Genomic DNA, 20,478 nt, shown 5'->3' on the forward strand with positions numbered 1-20,478 from the left:
ATGAATCTTCCTTTTTTGATACTCTTGGTATTTTTAGGTTGCACAAGGACCAAAATCTTGTTGTGCGTCCGCAAGCACTAGTTTATCCTTTTGATGACAAAATCAACTTTTTCGTAAGAATGATTTATGTCCATCTAGTTATAGCACTTATAACTTAAATAAGGTTCCATTTCTAAGGGACGAGAGTATTCACACATTAGTTGACCCTTGTGAAAATCAAGGTAAGTCTACATTGGTATGTGAGTTCCAATAACTAGTGAGGTTGTGAATGATGATCAACTTACTAACGAATGTAGTCCACTACTTGATCATGTGTGTGATGTATTTGGTAAGTCTCAAGTTAGTGTTGATATTGATAGAGTTGATCATGGGATTGTAGATGATTATTTGAGCATGTTGTATAATGAAAGGAATATTGATAGCTTTGCTTAAAGAAACCACGAAAAGGTATAATCAGGTGAAGATGACCCTGAATTGCTTGAATGTTTAGGAAACCCAAATTGTGATTGTTCTTGTTAAAATGTTTTTGTGTGTAATTTCTTTGCTTCTCATGGTGATTAATATCGATGTACGGATTACTCTCTTAAAATAGAAAATGTTGCATGCTTAGAAACACCATCTACTTCTTGTTTGTGTGTTTCATATGTTGAGCATCCTAGTGGTGATGAACTTAGAAGTAGTAAGTACTTGCATAAGGGTACCATAGTTAAATTTGATTTGTGTGAAACCTTTCTCTACTCTATTTGCCTTTGATGCTGTGTATGCTAGTGTAGATAGTATGTCTTTTAGATTAGGTGAAGCCTATGGGGAAAAAGAGTGTTTTCTAGATCCATGTCTAAGGAAACTCTTTCCATTTGACCCCAGTGCCACATGATATATTAATGTTGGCACACCCAACTTATTGCTTGGTCTACATAACAAGCAAAGTATTGTTCTTGAAAACCCGAGGGCAAAAGTATCATTGTCATCTTAGGATAATGCTTCTAAATGTGCATCCTTGCTTGACAAACTTGTTTTTGAATTAAGTGAATCCCAACTTCTGGATGTCCAGTTCATTGTTTGTTTTGAAAAGAGAAGTCAATTGTTCTTAATTGTCTTTATTCTATTCTTATATGCCTCTTGTGGTATATCTTTTGGACTAAGTGACCCTCTTGTATATGATAGTACCTTAGGTGATGTCTGTACACCTGATTCCATCCTATACAACCTCTTTACCTATGATAATAACCATGTTAATTTTGAATGTGTATTGTGTAGAGGTAGTAAGTTTGGTGGCCGGTTTCCTTGTTTGAATAATAATGATATATGAATGAGGTGGACCTTAGGATCAATAGTGGACCATATTGGATGAGTTCCTTTATAGAGGTAATGAAACAAATGTATCTTACCGTTCCTAAGCCAAAGTTAGTCTTACCTTTTATGTAGAGTAAAACCATTAAGACCATTGTAGTTTCCTTATCTCTTGATATTTTCCAAAACCATCTCCTTTTTGCAATTCATGCTAAGCTATTCGTGTCACACACAAAAGACTTGTCGATGTATGTCCAATATGAACAACCTTGGCTTGTTGATATATATGATGGTCTCAAGTTTCACTACTCTTTCGTTGATTTCTATCTTAGCCAAGTCTTTTGTGATGCTTGAAGTAAGTGTTTCATAACCATAGCAAAAGAATGTTTGTTGTATTCTAAAAGTGTACCTCCTAGGGATGGTTATATAATTTGTGGTACAAATGCTAACCCTCATACTATGAGGATTGAGTACTTATTTTTCCTTTCTATGTGGTTTATTTCAAGGTGTGAATTTGAGGATAAATTCCTTTCAAGATAGATAGGATGATAAAAGCATAAAGAGCACAAGGATTACAAGGTCTTGTCAAAGGTTCAAGCTTCGTATTTGAAAGTGCTTGAAGACCCTTTTTGGAACCACTACAAAGCCTTGTTCAAGTTAAAAGGGGAAGAGGGGTTCTACACTCCATAGGCACCTAATTCAAGGGCTTTCATTAATGGCAATTATAGTGTCTTTGATGGCTCTATTTTACACTCAAAAGGAGCACCCTTCATTAAGGGTACTTTATTTTTTGTTAAGTAATAGTACAAATAGATATTTTAGCTTCTATTTTCCTTAGTTTTAAAGAATTGATTGAGTGATACTCAAATTGTATTTTCTTTCCTTAGTGTAGGGCTTGGAAAGCGATTGTAGTGTAGGTTTTGGAAAAGACATTGAAACTAGGGTTAGCTTGAGTGTTAATTCACTTGAGTTGATATTTTGGCAAGAAAGGTGGGTGTTGTTCGATCTATGATTTATCATTCATGGACGTTGATAAGATCCATCCATTTAGCAGCACCTTAGGATGGCATAGCCTTAAAAGTGAAGGGCGAGGTTTTGAGGAGTTGATTCCTTTGTGTCTACCTAAGAGTGTGGTGTTATCCTCCATTGGTGTTGTGTGTCTTGTTGTTTGATACACACTTTGGTGCTATTCATTGGGGTAGGTGTATGTCTCACTATCTATACTTTACCTTTATGTAATTTTCTTTTCTTTCCTGTTGAATCCGTGTGTTCTCTTTTTTATCTACTCTTCTCTAGTTTCTGATTTTTGGTTTCTTAGTTTGTTATAACATTTTGGTTTAAGTTTTAGGTTAGGTTTTGTATCAGCTTGGCAAAGGGACCCTAGATCTACAAGAAAATTTGAATTTGGAGGTCATTTGCCTAGTGGTCAAAGTTGGTCAACTCTTGAGTAATCATATTGTTCTTCCTCATCTTCATGTCTCGTTAAAGAAGTATATTCAAAAGTGCTTGTTTGATCTTGAAAAGGGAGGAAAAAGAGTGTCTTAGTTGTTAAAGGCAACTTCCAAGAAGTTTCCTAGTCATTCCAAAAGAAGAAAAACAAAGAAAAAAGGAATCTTCAAGTACACTTGAAAGTACAAGGGGGGACCATTCAAATTTCAAATTTATTTGGAGCTTGAAAAGTGCTAAAAACCTTGCATTTTCCTCCTAAAACCAATCCTTCTTCCTTATTTTGTTGAAAGTTGGCCAAGACATCAATTGAAGAATTTTTTTTTTTGGAAAAGTTGATGTCCAATCACAAGGTGCCAAGTCATTGTTTTTTGTTAACAACCAAATTTATCTCAAACATGGATTTGTTATTTTCTAGTTTTTGATTCATTAGTTACTTTCGTTGAATTCAATCACTAATTAGAAAACTAGTAACTACCTATTAGGTTTAAAATTAGCTTAGAGTCCTTGCATTTTGTTTTCTTCTTCTTTGAGTGCTTTTCTTTTTTTGTAATTCATTTTATCTTGTTGGTTCAAGTCCAAAAGCAATTTTTCTTTGAGTCACCTCAAACAAAAATCTATTTCGGGCCAAAGGAGACTCATCCCTCAATCACTCATGAAATGCAAGCCGAATTATTTGAACTAACTTCTTTGTTCATTTGGTAGGCTTGTTCTTTGTTTTTAGGTACATTGACCATGGAAACCTAGGTTACAACCTCCCAAATTGTGGATAACAATGCCCTTGGTATTGTACTATCTTGGCTGGGATTGAGGCTCTTTACCGAAAGATGAATAAGGTGTAAACAAATTTATCATCAATAAATGAAAAGTTTGGTCTAATGAAAGGTCAAAAGAGCTCCAATCACTCTTTTCCAAAGGAAAAAGTGGCCTGCGTTGAAGCAAATCAAGGTAAAAATGCTACTCTCTACACTCTTTTAAGCTTAAATTATGGTGATGTTGATAGTAGTAGTAGCCAAGTAGGTGTAGTTGCTGGTTTGCCTAGAGTAGGAGTGCATGAATCTTACTTTTGTAATACTGTTGTTGTTGTTAGGTCACATAAGGACCAAACTCTTGTTGCAAGTATGCAAGCACTAGCTGATCCTTTAGATGACAAAATTGATTTGTTTCGTAAGACTGATTTGTGTCCATCTAGTGCTAGCACTTATAACTTAAATAATGTTCCATTACCAAGTGACAAGATTATTCACACACTAGTACACCCTTGAGAAAACCAAGGTGAGTCTATGTTGGTATGTAAGTTGCCAACAACAAGTGAGGATGTGAATGATAATCAACTCGCTCAACAATTTAGTCCACTACTTGAGCATGTGTGTGGTGTGTTTTATAAGTCCCAATTAAGTGATAATATAGATAGAGTTGATCATGAGAATAGAGATAGTTCTTTGAACATATTGTGTGGTAGAGGCCTTAATGATAGTATTAATCAAATATTTCATGTGGATGAAAATATTGCGAAGAAAGACATATGTCTTTGTGAGACTGAACTTGTATTCTTAAACTTGTTACCTTTGAATAGTGAATTCCTCTCAAAGCAAGATGTCTTATGTTAAATAGTGAGATAACTCCTTTAATGATGCCTAGTGAAGAGCAAGATGATGGGTATAAAAAGAAAGGTGGTATGCTTAAGATTCACTTATTACGCTATTTCTTAAAATCCAGTAAGGATATAAGGTTGAGTGAAGATTATGTTAACCATCCTATTCTTGATGGTGATCTCCTACTTTTGAAAAAGAATGATCAATTGGGTTATGATGACTTTGCTTTGATTAAGTGTTTAAGAAACCCAATTAATGATTGTTCTTGTGAAAGTGATTTTAATTGTGATCCATTGTATGACACCCCACCTTTGGGTGATATACATGGGGATGAATTGCTTGATCCTTATGTTAACTTGAGTTGTGATCCCTTTGATGATAATTGTGGTTTGTGTCGACTTGAGGTACGTCTAATGAAAAGAATGGAACCTTAGGGTAAAGTTAGCATAGCCTTGACCCATGTTCTTGTCTACTTCTCCTATTTTACCCCGGTGACCTATTGGGGTGTGGAAATTTTGTCACATCAAACTTGATGCTTGGTCAAAAAGGCAAGCAAGGTTTGATTATGAATGTTGGTATTCTTTCCTATAATGAAAAGTCTTTCTTGTGGATTTACAACCCACTTGATAAACCCAAGTTATGAATCAGGGGGATTTCTAACAAAGTTAGGTATTCACTAAAGAAGGAGAGTATAAAAGGAACCAATAGAGTTCACTCTTGAGTGTTTCCATTCTTGACGAAGGTATCACTACTTGTAGGTCAAGAAGAGAATTATCTATTGAAAAAACTTTAGATGAATTTCATTCATGTATTACATTTCGTTGTGACCTTGTGATGATGAGAGACCCCATTCTCAAAAGTGGTTTCATGATTGAGGACTCTAGGACAATTGTGTCATTGCCTCTCTGGGGTATTGTCTATATAGTTGAATCAACATTTGACACACATGGGCTTAAATAGAATGAATCCCAACTAGTGGATACTAAGTTTATCATTTATTTGAAAGGAAGAATTTGCATGTGCTTAAATGTTTTGATCACATTATTGTGTGCATTAAGTGCTAAGTCCTTTAAGCCAATAGGCATTCTCAAAGGTAATTACACCTTGGATTATGCCTTTAAACTTGATGCCTTCCAATACTACCTCTTTTATTATGATGATATCCATGCTAGTCATGGATTTATTTTATGTAGGGGTAGGACATGTATTGATTGGTCCACTTATAGTGATAATTCTATATGGTTTTTATGGACCTTTATAGTTTCCTTACCTCTTAATGATTGCAATAACCAAATGCTTTGTGCCCTTTTCAATTTATTTTTACTATTTCAAAAGAAGGATGATATAAGAATAATCACGGCTAAGGACTTATGAGAGTGTGTGTTGGACCAGAGACTTGGTGTGTGCAATTGAAGTGTAAAAGATGGAAAAAAACACTAAAATGAGTCCACCTATTACACATGATAGGCACCTCATCCTTGAAGGGTATTCTGAATATTTTGGTATTCCATTTTTGAATAGCTATATAAGAAACATGTTAGGGCTTCTCTAATTAGATTTTAAAATCTTGTAAGTCATAAGACACCAAGAATCCCAAGTCTATTCTTCTCTTTAGGAGGCGACCAGAAACAAGGGCAACATCGAGTGTAGAATCACTGGCGATTGTGTTTGCTTATAAACATAGGTGCTAGAGAGGTGGAATCCAATCTTGTGTCACATAAGAGATAGGTGAATCATTGTGTGTGGTGTTAAGGGTCCAAGATTGGAATAGGCTCTTAGGTTCTTAATATTATACCTTTGTGTACTCTATCTATCTATCCTTTGTTTTTATTTTAATCTTGTAGTTTGTGTTCTTGTTATTTAAATCGTGTATTGTTGTTCTTGTTATAACATTATTTTTTTTCTTTGTGTTCTTCATTTTATGTCATTAATATAGTTTGTTGTCTGCTGAAATAGGTGTTAAACACCTTGTTCTTCTGCCATTCTTGTTGTAGTTGAAGATTGGTCAAACTAGATCTCCCAAAGGGGCTCTCCCGTTTTGTGCGTTTCTTGTGTTTTTATGTTTTTATCATATAATATGGTATAAAATAATGGCTTGATTTTTTTAATACAAGATCAATCTTGGGCTTGCTTGTTAGAAAATTTACAAAAAAAAAGTACTAGAAAAATTGAAAAATCCAAAAGAAGCAAATCTGTCCATTTTGTGTTCTTAGAAAAAAATGTGTTCTTGTGGTGTTCTTCACTGATATTTGTTCTTGGTTATAGGTATAGGGGTATCTACTTGTCTTGTGTGTTTGTAGTGTTATTATTGTTCTTCACTAAATCTTTGAGTCGATCTTAGTTTGAGCTTTGTTGTGATATTGTTGTTGTGAACATTGTCATGGCCGTGTGTTGTTGATCTTGTTATTATGGATTTGAAGTTGGCCGTGTGTTATTGATCTTGTTGTTTTGGATTTGAAGTTGGCCGTGTGAACATTTTTGTATTTCTTGGTGGATGTTGTTTTTGTTCTTGAAGTTCTTCATAACCTTCACCACTTCTTTAAATCAAAATACAACACTAAAGAGCCTTGGCCATTTGTTGGTAATTTTGTTGTTGGCCTTGTTGTTGTGGAATTGTTGTTGTTCTTAGGAGATTGTTGTTGGGTTTTATTGTTGTGTCCTTGATGTTCTTCACCATATTCATCACCTTGTTAATGTTAAAGTGATCTTAGATCTTCAAAATGTTAAATACAAGGTGTGAAACTTGTTAACTCTTGAAAGACACCTAATGACCAAAAGGCTTTACCTTACATCTCCACCACTTTTCCATAAAACAAGGGCCCATGTTTTAATGTGGAGTACAAGTCTAGTCAAAGACTTTTGAGTCTTGAAATTTGAATTGAAAAAGAAGCTGTAAAGACTAGTTTGTATTTCCCTCCATTGAACAATTTCTACCAAAGACCAAATTGTAAAATTGATCGAGATTTCTAAATTTGAAAAATAAAATTGTTGAGAACGAGGCCAATCACGCACTGCCACATCACTAATTACTATTCACACGACAAATTTTTGCCTCAAATTTTGATCTTTTAGTTTCATTTTGTGTCTTTAGTTTCATTTGTTGATTTCAATAATAATTTACAAGCTAGTGACCATTTACTAGATTGTAAATTAGTTTTGTAACCATTCTTAGTGTTAACTTTCCTTTGTGTGTCTTAATTCTTTGGAGTCATTGTAAAATGTCCTTGTGTGTTTTCCTTACTCTTTGGAGTCATTATAAATGTTGGATTCACCTATCAACACCTCTCATAATACAAGCAAACTTACAACACTTGTGAGATTAAGTGTGAGGGATACAAGAGATAAGAAATAAAAAGAGAGAGTATGGATATTTTTGTACAACTAACATGTTTTTTGTTTTATAGGTAACTTCTTGGCCATAATGGAAACAATTTTGCCCCACCTTGATGCTATTTTCTGAGACATGGCTAGAGCAAATGCAAGTTTATAAAAATTAGGCTCGGATATGTCTACTATACTTGAGAGGTTGGATCAAGTGGAGAGTGAAAGAAACTCTCGTGTTTCTACTCCTGAAATTTTACCTCAAACGATCAATCCTCTAAGACCACTACCAAAGGACCTAGACATAAGCCAAGTCACCAATGTCCTTAAACTTGAGACCTAAATAGGTCACTCTCCCCTCAATTTTATTAATTCCAACAAGAAGGACTTGGAATCGAATTCCATCCCATCCAAGCTCCACAACCGAAGCTCCACCTTACCAAATCATTCCTCTCAACCAAAACTCCACTTCACCAAAACAAATATCCATGTAGAGGAGTATGTTAGAAAGGAACATTAAGGATATGGAGTCTACAATGATGCTTATATGATGGAAGAGAAGTTGAGGGGAAGACATAGAGATTTACAAGGAACCCGCCATCAAGAAATGAGGTGGGATGTATTTCAAATGAGATTGAAGAGAAGGCTCAAGATGGAGAGGAAAATGAAGTTCAAAATAAAGATGTTGGCCGAGACTTATGTTATTGAGCTTTCAGGTTCCTTATGTTTTTGTGGACTGTTTTGTGCCATCTCATGTTTTGAGGACTATTTTGAGTGATTCCTTTTGAATTTGTCCTTGAACAACATGAAGCCGTGAATTTGTGGTCAAATTCCTTTCAAGATAGAGAGGATGATACAAGAATAATCATGGATATGTACTTATGAGTGTGTGTGTTTGACCAAAGACTTGGTGTGTGCAATTGAAGTGTAAAAGATGGCCAAAATCAGTCCACTTATTACACTTGATAGGCATCTCACCCTTGAGGTGTATAACGGATATTTTAGTCTTCCATTTTGCAATAGCAATATAAGGAACATGACACGGATTATCTTATTAAATTTTGAATATGTTGCATTTAATAAGACACAAATAATCACAATTCATCTCTTCTCTTTAGGAGGCAACCCTAAACTAGGACAAGATCTAGTGGAATCACTAGTGATTGTGCTTGCTTATAAAGATATGTGCTAGAGAGGTTGAATCTGATCTTTTGTTATGTCAAAGATAGGTGAATCATTATGTGTTGTGTTAAGGGTCCAAGTATGGAATAGGATTTTGGGTTCTTAATATTATACCTTTGTGTAGTCTATCTATCTACGCTTTGTTTTCATTTTAATCTTGTAGTTTGTGTTCTTGTAATTTAAACCATGTATTATTGTTCTTGTTATAACATTGTTGTTGTTCTTCATGTTCTTCATTTTTATGTTGTTAATCTAGTTTGTTGTCCTCTAAAATAGGTGGTAAACACCTTGGTATTGTTCCATTCTTGTTGTAGATAAAGATTGACCAAGACTAGATCTCTAAAAGCAGCTCTCGAGTTTGGCTAACTTGTGGACTATTTTTTCCATTTCTTGTGTTTCCAAGTTTTTATCGTATAAAAGGATCCTTGGTTATTTTATGTGTGTACCACCATGGCTTGATGATGTTATTTGTTGTACTCACCCTAACCCTCATTCCATGAGGATGCTGTGCTTGTTTATTCTTTTTTTGGTTTTACAAGGTATTGTTTCGAGGTCAAACCCTTTTCAAGAAGGGGAGGATGATACCAGCCAAATGGCCATCATTGATTTCGATGACATCATGCAAGGTAAAAACAAGAAGAATCTGATTGTGGTCACATTAAGGGCATGGGAACACAAATGAGGGACCCATTTTTACCCCACAATATTATACAAACATGAAGATCATTAGAGAGTACAAGACATTTTCAAAGGTTCAAGCTTTGGAATTGGCAAGTGCTTGGAGCCATTTTAAAGCCATGTTAAGTTGAAGGAGGAGAAGGGAACCATTACACTCAAGATGTGCCTTACTTAAATGACAATATGGACTTTGCACACTATAATTTTACACTCAGGAGGTGATACAATCATAAAGAGCACAAAAGAGTACAAGGTATTGTGGAAGGTTCAAGCTTTGGATTTTGAAATTGATAGAAGATATTTTTGATCCTTTTCAAAGCATTGTCCAAGTGAAGTATAAAGGAAGGTCCTTACACTCAAGAAGCGCCTCTCATTAAGTGAATGATGGACCTTTTACACTCCAAAATAACACTCTATAGACGCCCTTCTTAAGCCCCCATTAAGGCAATTCTAGTCTTTTTATATGTAATAGTATAAATAGACATTTTACCTTTTATTCTCATTAGTTTTTTAAAGAATATTTAAAGATTACTCTTTAGAGTTTAGTTCTTAGTCTTAGTTTTGTATAGAAATCGAAACTTAAGTGTTTTAATGCAATTGAATGCATTTTCATTTGTGTTGAACATTGGGCAAGAAAGGTGTAATTGAGGGGTGTGAATTCCTTGGGTTCACCAAAGACTGAGGTTTGATCTTACATTGGTAAGCTGTGTTTGAATGTTTTATACACCTTTTTGTGCTAATCATTAGCGGAAGTAAGGGTCTCTCCATCTATATTTACATTTATACAATCTTCTTAATCATTTCCTTTCTATTCGTGGTTTTCCTTATCTTGTGGTTTTGATATTTGTGACTTGAGTCCTTAATTTGGTTTTAAGAGGTTTATTTTTGTATCAAGAGGCGCCTCATTTTAGAGCTATTGTTGTTTTTTTAAGACTCCCTTTTTATACTCTAAAGGAGCCCCTTACATTAAGGGTATTTTAGTCTTTTCTTGTAATATTTATAAATAGACAAATATGCTTCTATTTTTCCTTAGTTTTGACATAGTGAATTGAGTGACTTTTTAGATTGTAATTGTAGTTTTCTTATCTTGTAGCCTTCTCCTTCTCCTTAAGAGAGAGAATCCTAACCCAAAAGGATTCCAATGTTTTATGTGCAAAGGTTGGGGACATAAAGCCAATGAATGTCCAAACCGACGCAACGTGATCCTAAGAGAAGGGGGATTGTATTAACTAGGTGAGAAGGTAGGTCTCAAAAAGGGAGAATATGAGTCCCAGCCTCAAGATGGAGTGGAACTCGAGAATAGACTACATAGTGAGGATGATGATCATGATGGTGAAGATATTTATCCGCAAAAAAGGGAGTGCATGGTTCAAAACATTGTAGTTTGGCACGTCTTGATTAGTAAAGCATTAGATGACCTAAGTAAAAGGGAAAATCTATTCCATAATAAATGTCGTGTAAAGGGGAGTGTGTGCACTTTGGTGATCAATAGTGGTAGTTGTGCAAATGTTGTTAGTTTTGCTATGGAAAAATTCTTAAAGTTGCCAACTATACCTCACACTAGTCCTTACAAGTTGCAATGGTTGAATAAATGTCAAGAATCAAAGGTCACAAGGTAATGTGTGATACGATTTAAGGTGGGAAACTACCACGATGAAGTGCTTCGTGACGTGATACCAATATAAGCATGTCACTTGCTTTTAGGTAGACCTTGGCAATATGATAGGTCTTCTAAACACGATAGGAGGTCCAATCGATGTACACTTTAAAATGATGGCCGAAAGGTTACACTTTATCCTCTTTTGCCTTCCCAAGTAAATGAGTGGCATCAAAGGATGAGAGAATTGAAGGAAAAGGCAAAGAAATCTAAAAAGGAAGAAAAAAGAGGGGAAGCCGTAGGTGGGGTAGTAGGGGTATCCGATGCTACCTTAATATCAAAAGGGAAAGAAAAAATAGCGATACTGGTTAGAAAAAAGGAACTCTTCATGGATCATGACGAGGAAACGCCTATGTTACTTTTGAATATTGTTTTAACACTAACCCCATGAATTCTTCCATTTCTCCTTTGATTTCTTGTATGTTGCAGGATTATGAAGATTAATTTCCCAAAGAACTTCCGCAAGGGTTACCCCTACTTTGGGGAATTGAGTACCAAATTGACTTATGCCAGGCTCACAATTGCCAAACAAGCTGTCTTATAAAAGCAACCTTATGGACACCAAGGAATTGCAACATTAAGTTGAGGAACTCTTCAACAAAGGGTATATCAAGAAGAGCATGAGTACGTGCACAATTTCGGTGCTACTAGTGGCTAAGAAAGATGGAACATAGCGTATATGTGTGGACTGCCGAGCCATCAACAAGATTAAAGTAAAATATCATCACCCTATCCCTAGGTTAGATGATATGCTTGATAAATTGAATGGTTCATGTTTATTTTCCAAGATTTATTTAAGGAGTGGTTATCACCAAATAAGAATACAACCCGTTGATGAATGGAAAACTGCCTTCAAGACCAAGTTTGGTCTCTACGAATGGATGGTTATGCTATTCCGCCTAACAAACTCCCCAAGTACTTTTATGATGCTAATGAATCATGTGATGAAGCCATTTGTTGAAAAGTTTGTTGTTGTCTACTTTGATGATGTCTTGGTTTATAGCAAGTCTTTAGATAAGCATGTGATGCATTTTCAATGTGTGTTTGATGTCGTTAGAAAGGAAAAATTGTATGCAAATTTAGAAAAATGCTCCTTTATTGTTAATGAAGTTGTTTTCTTGGGTTTTGTTGTTAGTTAAAGAGGGGTCAAAGTGGATGAATCCAAGATAAATGCTATAAAAAAATAGCCAATCCCACAAACCATTGGAGAAGTAAGAAGCTTCCATGGTTGACTAATTTTTATAGAAGGTTTGTCAAAGGATTTAGCACCATAGCCACCCCCTTGACCGAGGTTGTTCGAAAAGATCAACCCTTTAAGTGGGGTGACGAGCAAGCTAAGGCTTTTGAAGCTCTGAAAGCTATGCTCATCTCCGTGCCTTTGTTATAATTTCCCAACATTGATAAGACATTCAAAGTCAAGTGCGATCCAAGTAAAGTAGGCATAGGGTCTATTTTGATGTAAGATTTAAAACCCATAGCTTACTTTAGCGAAAATATCAAAGGAGCAACTCTAAACTACTCCACGTATGATTTAGAGTTGTATGCCTAGATTAGAGCCTTGGCCACTTGGCAACACTATTTATGGCCTAAGGAGTTCATGATCTGAATGAACCATGAATCCTTAAATCATCTTCGAGCACAAGGCAAGCTTAACAAACGGCCTGCCAAATGGATTGAGTTTCTTGAGACCTTCCCTTATGTTATCCAACACAAGAAGGGTAAGGACAATGCAGTTGCCAATGCTTTGTCTAGAAAACATGTTCTTGTGTCCACTTTGCGGTCCAAATTGATGAGTTTTGAGAGGTTAAGAGGATTATATCCTGAGGACCCTCACTTTTCTCCTATATTTAGGGAATACAAATAATTAGGTAGGTAAAAGTGGGATTCCACTAGGGGTTCAAATCTCTATACCAAGTTTGTTGGTTACTTATTTAAAGGTAGACGATTGTGTGTACCCTCTAGCTCTTGGAGAGTGTTTTTTGTGAGGGAAGCACATAATGGCAGTCTAATGGGTCATTTCGGGATCGAAAAGACCCTCGGAATATTAGTGGAGCAATTTTATTGCCCAAGAATGCACAAAGATATGGTTAGGATTTACTGCCAATGTGTAGAATGAAAAGTAGGAAAATCGTGGCTCCTAACTCACAGGTTGTACGCACCGCTGCCCACCCTTCTAAGTCCTTGGCTTGATATATCTATGGATTTTATGTTGGGGCTTCTAAGGACTAGAAGTGGCCGGGATAGTATCTTTGTTGTAGTCAATCAATTTTCTAAGATGGCACACTTTATTCCTTGCTTCAAAAATGATGATGCACCTAGTGAACCTCTTTGTTTATTGATAATGTTTTGAATTACATGGTGTTCCGAGGACCATTGTGAGTGATAAGGACTCTAAGTTCCTAAGTCACTTTTGGAAGTCCATGTGGGGTAGGCTTAGTACTAACTTGTTGTTCTTTACATCTTGCCACCCAAAAATTGATGGCCAAATGGAAGTTGTAAATAGGACTTTGGGTGCTATGCTACGTTCCCTGGTTAAGGAAAATATGACTTCTTGGGAGGAGCTCTTATCATCGATTGAGTCTGCCTATAACCGTGTCATACACTCAAGTACGGGAATGACTCTCATTGAGTCTGTATACAACCTTAACCCCTTACCCTTTTTGACTTAACGCCTTTTCCCAATGATCTTATGATTATCTTAGATGGAAGCAAGCGGGCAGATTCTATGAAGAAGTTATATGAGAAGGTGCGACTTTGACTTGAGAAAAAAAACCAAGGAATTATAGGGAGGGCAGGAAAAGAAACTTATTCTTGAACTGCGAGATTAGGTATGGGTGCATCTTTGGAAGAATCAGTTTCCATCTCAAAGGAAGTCCAAATTGATACTGAGGGGTGATGGTCCATTCCAAGTACTTGAGAAAATCAATGACAACGTATATAAGATTGACCTTCCACCAGAATATCAAGTGCACAACACTTTCAACGTGTGTGATCTTTCTCTAGTAGATGCAGTTGAAAATGACCAAATGCTGAATTTGAGGTCAAATTCCACTCAACATGGAGAAGATGATACGGGTGTAGCAAGCTTTCCATCAAGTTCACAACCATTCACACGTAGCCAAGCACAAGAGTTACAAAAACTCCAAGCCTTGTTCATGCAAATGGCCATCTGAGAGTTGGTTATTGATCCACCTTATGGTATAAATGTTCTTAAGTGTGAAGAGGAGCCTTGAAGTGTAATAGACTTACACTCCAAGGCCACCCCATGAAAAGGTAATCTGGTCATTTTTTCCTTTATTTATGGTGTAATATAAATATATAATATTATGGTTATTTGGCAACTAGTTCTTTCTTAATATTTTGATACATAAATACTTGTAATATTTTGTAACTTCTCTCTCTTCCATTGGAGAAGCCGAAAATCTAAAAACTCATGAGTAGAGTGATACTTGAGTTGTATCTTGGCTAGAAACAAGGATCTTGAGGTCATAGAGTTCCTCTTGGTCCAGGTAAGAACTTGGTGTTAATATTCTTTAGTCTTAGGGTCCTCTCTTGTTGTTAGGGTTCTTAGACTCTTGAATATTACATTTCAAGTTACTATCTTCTTGTAATCATGTTAAGATTGTGTTTTGTAATCTTGATGTCTAGTGAAGTTGTGTGGGGCTCTTTCGATTCTCTAGAACCTTGTTGACTTGCTGTTTATTGTTTAAACTTTATCATATTGTTCTAAAACCATGATTCTTAAAGCCTAGTAAAGTCGTGTGTGGCCTATTTTGATTCACTTGCACTTGTTGTTCAACTTTTTATTTTTGTGTTAGTTTGTTCATCTTGTTGTTGTTGCTGGATTCTTGCGTTGTGGACTTGATAGTGTATCAAAGTGTATGAATCTTCCTTTGGTAATACTCTTGGTGTTGTTAGGTTGCATAAGGACAAAGCTCTTGGTGTGAGTACACAAGTACTTGTTGATCCTTTAGCTGACAAAATTGATTCTTTACATAAGAATAATTTATGTCCATCTAGTGCTAACCAGTTGGCCATTGTGAAAAACAAGTGCGCTGCCCTAGTATAAATAAAGGAGAAATTAGTACACTACCCTCCCTTAAGCTTAAAATGTTGTCATATGGCTATAATTAGCCAAGGTGATGTGAATTCAGGATTACATAGTGTAGAAATACATGCTTCTTTTCTTGGTAGTTCTCTTGTTTTGTATTATGATCAATGTGCTTCTAAGAATAATTCACTACTTGAATATGTGAATGATATGCTTTATATCTTTCAAATACTATTGATGCTTGTAATTTTTATCTAGATAATGAATATGGTCCTTTGAACATGTGTGATGAAAGCCATGATATTAGTCTTGTTCATACTGACCATGTGTATGCCAAAGTTGTGATAAATGTCAGTATGCCAAAGTTGTGATAAATGCCATAGGTGATTGTGGGTATGATTCTCGAGTAAAAGGAATGGCTAACTTTGGCTTAGATCCTTGTCTATTTCTTCCATTTGATCCCAGTGTACTATTGGGGTGGGGAAGGTTGTATTTTGGATTGCATTCCTTTTCCCGTGATGTCTCTCTTAACCATGCCCTTTGTGATGCTTGTAGTAACTATTTCTTGATCATAACAAAAGATTATTGGTTGTATTTTAAATATGTACCCCCTTGGATTGATAGACTAGTGAAAGGAATGGCTTCTCTCGATTTAGACCCTAGTCCACTAGTTCCATTTCATCATGATGTACTTGTAGGGTGTAGGAGGTGTAGTTTCGGTTCTTGCACATATTCTTTTAATATTGATGCCATTCACTTCTTTGGTATCCTTTATGCTAAGCTTTTCATGTTGAATACAAATGATATGTGGGTGTATGTAATGTGTGAACAACCATGGATTGATAATACAAGTGTGGTACTAATACTAGCCCTCCTACCAAGAGGATTATGTGCTTGTTTTTCTCTCTCTTTGGTTTTTCCAGATCTAAATTTGAGGGCAAATTCCTCTCAAGATGGAGAGGATTATACAAGCATAAAGAGCACAAAAGAGTATAAGGTATTGTTGAAGGTTCAAGCTTTGGATTTTTCTAGTGATTGAACATCTTTTAGAGATTTTGCAAAGCCTTGTCCAAGGGAAGAATGGAGGAGGGTCCTTACACTCAAGAGGCGCCTCTCACTAAGGGAATGATGGACCTTTTACACTCCAAAATAATAGTCCATAGGCGCCCTTTCCAAAGCCCTCATTATGGGTATTCTAGTTTTTTTTTTAATTTAGTAGTATAAATAGACATTTTAGCCTTTATTCTCATTTTTTTGAAGAATATTGAAAGATTACTCTTTAGAGAGTAGTTCTTAGTCTTAGTTTAGTGTATAAACCGAAACTTGAGTGTCATAATGAAATTGAATGGATTTTCATTTGTGTTGAACATTTGACAAAAAAGGTGTGATTGAGGGAGTGTGAATTCCTTTGGTTCACCTAAGAGTGAGGTTTGATATTACATTGGTGAGGTGTGTTTGAAGGTTTGATACCTCTTCTTTTGCTAATCATAGGTAGAAGTGAGGGTCTCTCTATCTATCTTTAAATTTATGCAATCTTCTTCTTCATCCCCTTTCTATGTGTGTTTTTTTCCGTCTTTTGGTTGCTGATTTATGTGACTTGAGACCTTAATTTCGTTTTTAGTGATTTATTTTTGTATCAAGTGGCTCCCTATTTTAGGGATATTGATGTCTTTTTAGACTCCCTTTTTATACTCCAAAGGAGCCCCCTTCATTAAGGGTATTTTAAACTTTGCTTGTAATAAGTATAAATAGAAAAATAGGCTTCTATTTTTCCTTAGTTTTGACATAATGAATTGAGTGATTTTTTATATTGTGATTGTAGTCCTCTTATCTTGTAGTCTTCTCCTTCTCTTTAAGAGAGAGAAACTGAAACTTGAATGTTCTATGCAAGTGATATGGTTCTTCACTTGTGTTGAACATTTGGCAAGAAAGGTAGGTTTTGAGGAGTGTGAATTCAATTTGTCCACCTAAGAATAAAGTGTTATCCATCAATGGTGAAGTGTGTCTACTTGTTTGATACACAATTAGGTTTTAATCATTAAATGTGGTGTATGCTTTATTATTTATCTTTACATTTATGCAATATTCTTCTTCATCTCCTTTCTATGTGTTGTTTTCCTTCCAGTGTAGTTGCTGATTTTTCCTTCTTTAGTGTCCATTTTCATCTTTAGATAACCTTTAGGCTATTATTTGGTATCAAAGCTTTTGTTAGGGTTGTTCCTACATCCCTAAATCTTGGTTTTAGTGTTCTTATTAAGAAAAACTCCCAAAAAAAGGTCAAAAATCCGAAAATCTCAAAAACAAAAATTGTGTATTGTCTTGTTGTTGGTAGTAGATCCATATGTTGAAACTTAGATCTACTAAATTTTATTGTGTTTTGTTGGTTTCATGTGCTAGATCCTTTCTCCCTAGCACCTAAGGAGTGTAGATCTACTCTTGGAACAAATTTGGTTGAGTTTGAGCTAAGAACCTCCATGGATATGATGTTTTGAAGCTTTTAAGCTTAGATTCGTGTGGGTTTGTAAAATTTGGTCGTGGTTTGTTTCTTATTTTTAGATATTTGAGTTCATCTTGGCCTAAGGAACCTATATCTATAAAAAAAATTGAAGTTTAGGGTTCATTTGAGTGAAGGTCAAACTTTGGTCAACTCTTAAATATCCATCTTGTTCTTCCATCTTCATCAAGTCTTGCTAAAGAAGAATATTCAAAGAGTGTGTTTAATCCAAAAAAGGAGAATAAAGAGAGTGTCCTTGGTGTTTGTAAAGGAATATTCGAAATACTCATATTCATTCAAAAGAAAGTGGAGACAAAAGGAATAATTCAAGTACAATCCAAGTACAACGGGGGGGTGGGAGGGGGACCATTGTTTTCGAATTTCAATTAGAGGCTTAAAAGGGCTCCAAAACTTGTTATTTCCCCCTCAAATCATCATCTTTCTTCCCCAAAGTTGCGATAGGCCAAGATTTGACATTTGGGATTGAAAAAATTTTAAAGCTCAACGTCCAATCATTGAATGCCACATCATCATTAGCTAAATGGCCAAATTGAGTTCCTAGATAGAATTTCTAGTTTCTAATTGTTGATTCTAGTTTCTTATAATTTAATTCTATCCCTAATTAGTAAGCTAATAAGTACCTACTAGTTTGGAAATTAGTTTAGAGTCTATTTGTTTTGTGTCTTCTATTTTTGTGTTTTTTTCTCATTTTTAATTCGTAGAAGTTTGTTGGATCAAGTTTGTGCTTTATTTTATTGTGTCATATAAAAAAAAAATAGATTCTTGTCCAAAGCATATCCACCACTCATTCACTTGCCAAGTTTTCAACACTTGTGAGACCAAGTGTAAGGTAAGATCCGAGTGCGAGTGTGGTAAGGCTTTTGAAATAACTTGTGTGTTCAATTTGTAGGATTTTCCCTTTGCTATTTGTTTTGCTTCTTGTTAGGTACAATTTTGATGGAACCAAAGGTTCCACATCTCAACCTTTGGGAAATGATGTTTTGGGAGTCTTGATGCCTCGATCGGATACACTAAGCCGAGACTTAAAATTGTATCAAGTCTTTGCTCAACCAAATCCGGTTCCCCCTCTCCAAACCTCCCTAAACCAAACTTTATCCATCTAAGAAGGAGAAGTGAAAGAGTTATCACCCAAGAAGAATGAGTCTAAGCCTCAACATTAAGAGAAAATAAATGGTGAGGTACAAGGAGTATGTGAAGAAAGGAGGGAAAGAAAAGTGAAGCCACGATAGTGAAATCGGGAGGGAAAATGAACACTTTATTGTGGATCTTGTCCACAAAGGCCCCTTGTCATACACTATCCCAAATTCTATCACTTTTCCTAGCATTGATTCTTCTTATGTGCAGGTTCAAAATCATATATTCTCAAAGAAAAATCCAAAAGAAGTTCCGCATACACACATGGTTAATGAGTTAATGGGACCCTTGGCCAAAATCTCCAATCTTGATACTTGTGATGAAGAAATGAATCCAAGGGGATATCTTGACATATTCCATTATGACGTGGAGCATGAGGGCTGCCATGATGCAAAACCAAGGGAAGAACACACTTCCGATGATCTACAAGGTAATAAAGCTAGCTTCTACACTCCTAGAAACTTGAATTGTTATGATGTGGCTAGTAGTGGCCAAAGTGGCGTAGTTTCGGATTTGCTTAGTGAAGAAGTGTATGAATCTTCCTTTTGTGATACTCCTGGTGTTTTTAGGTAGCATAAGGACCAAACCTTTGTCGTAATTATGCAAGCACTAGTTGATCCTTTAAAGGACAAAATCAATTCTTTTCTTAAGAAAGATTTGTATCCATCTAGTGCTAGCATTTATAACATGAATAAGGTTCTATTACCAAGTGATAAGAGTATTCAAACACTAGTTGACCCTCGTAAAAACCAAGGTGAGTCTACGTTGGTAGGTCAGAGTTGTCTATAACTAGTGAGGGTGTTCAAAATGATCAATCAGGTAGAGTTGACCTTGATTAGCTAGAATATTTAGGTGACTCAAATTGTGATTATATTTTTGCATATGGTTTTGATTGTGGTCCCTTTTCTATCCATTATGGTTTGAATATGTGTGTAGGCTACTTTCTTGAAAGAGAAGGTGGTTTAATAATTGAGGACCCTAAGGTAAATATGTAATTGCCTCTTTGGGGTGTTGATTATACATGTGCATCCTTGTTTGACACTCTTTTTCTTAAGTTACATAAATCTAAACTTGTGGATGCAATGTTTATGTCTCATTTGAAAGGAAGGAGACGTATGAGTTTAAATGACTTGATTCCATCCTTATATGATAAGTCTTTTGAATCTATTGGCATTCTTATTGATGATATCATCTTTGATGATTTATTTACACTTGATGCCTTCTTATACTACCTTTTGCTTATGAATATATCTATGCTAGTCTTGGATTTACTTTTTGTAGGGGTAGGACATTTTTTTATTGGTCCACCTGGAATTACAATGCTACATGGCTTTTGTTGACTTTTGTAGTTGCCTTATCTCTTGATGTGTATAATGAACCATGTACTCCGAAGTTTAGATCACTACTTGAACATGAGTATAGTATGATTGAAAACTTTCAAGTTAGTGTTGATGCTTGTAACGGTGATCTTGATTTAGAGCATAGTCCTTTGAACTTGTGTAATATGATCTATGATATTAGTCTTGTTCATAGTGACCATGTGTGTGCCAAAATTGTTTGTAATGCCTTGGGAAGTTATGAATTTGATTCTAAAGTAAAAAGGGTAGGT

Source organism: Capsicum annuum, chromosome 6 (genome assembly GCF_002878395.1).
Source record: "Capsicum annuum cultivar UCD-10X-F1 chromosome 6, UCD10Xv1.1, whole genome shotgun sequence".
Lineage (NCBI taxonomy): Eukaryota > Viridiplantae > Streptophyta > Magnoliopsida > Solanales > Solanaceae > Capsicum > Capsicum annuum.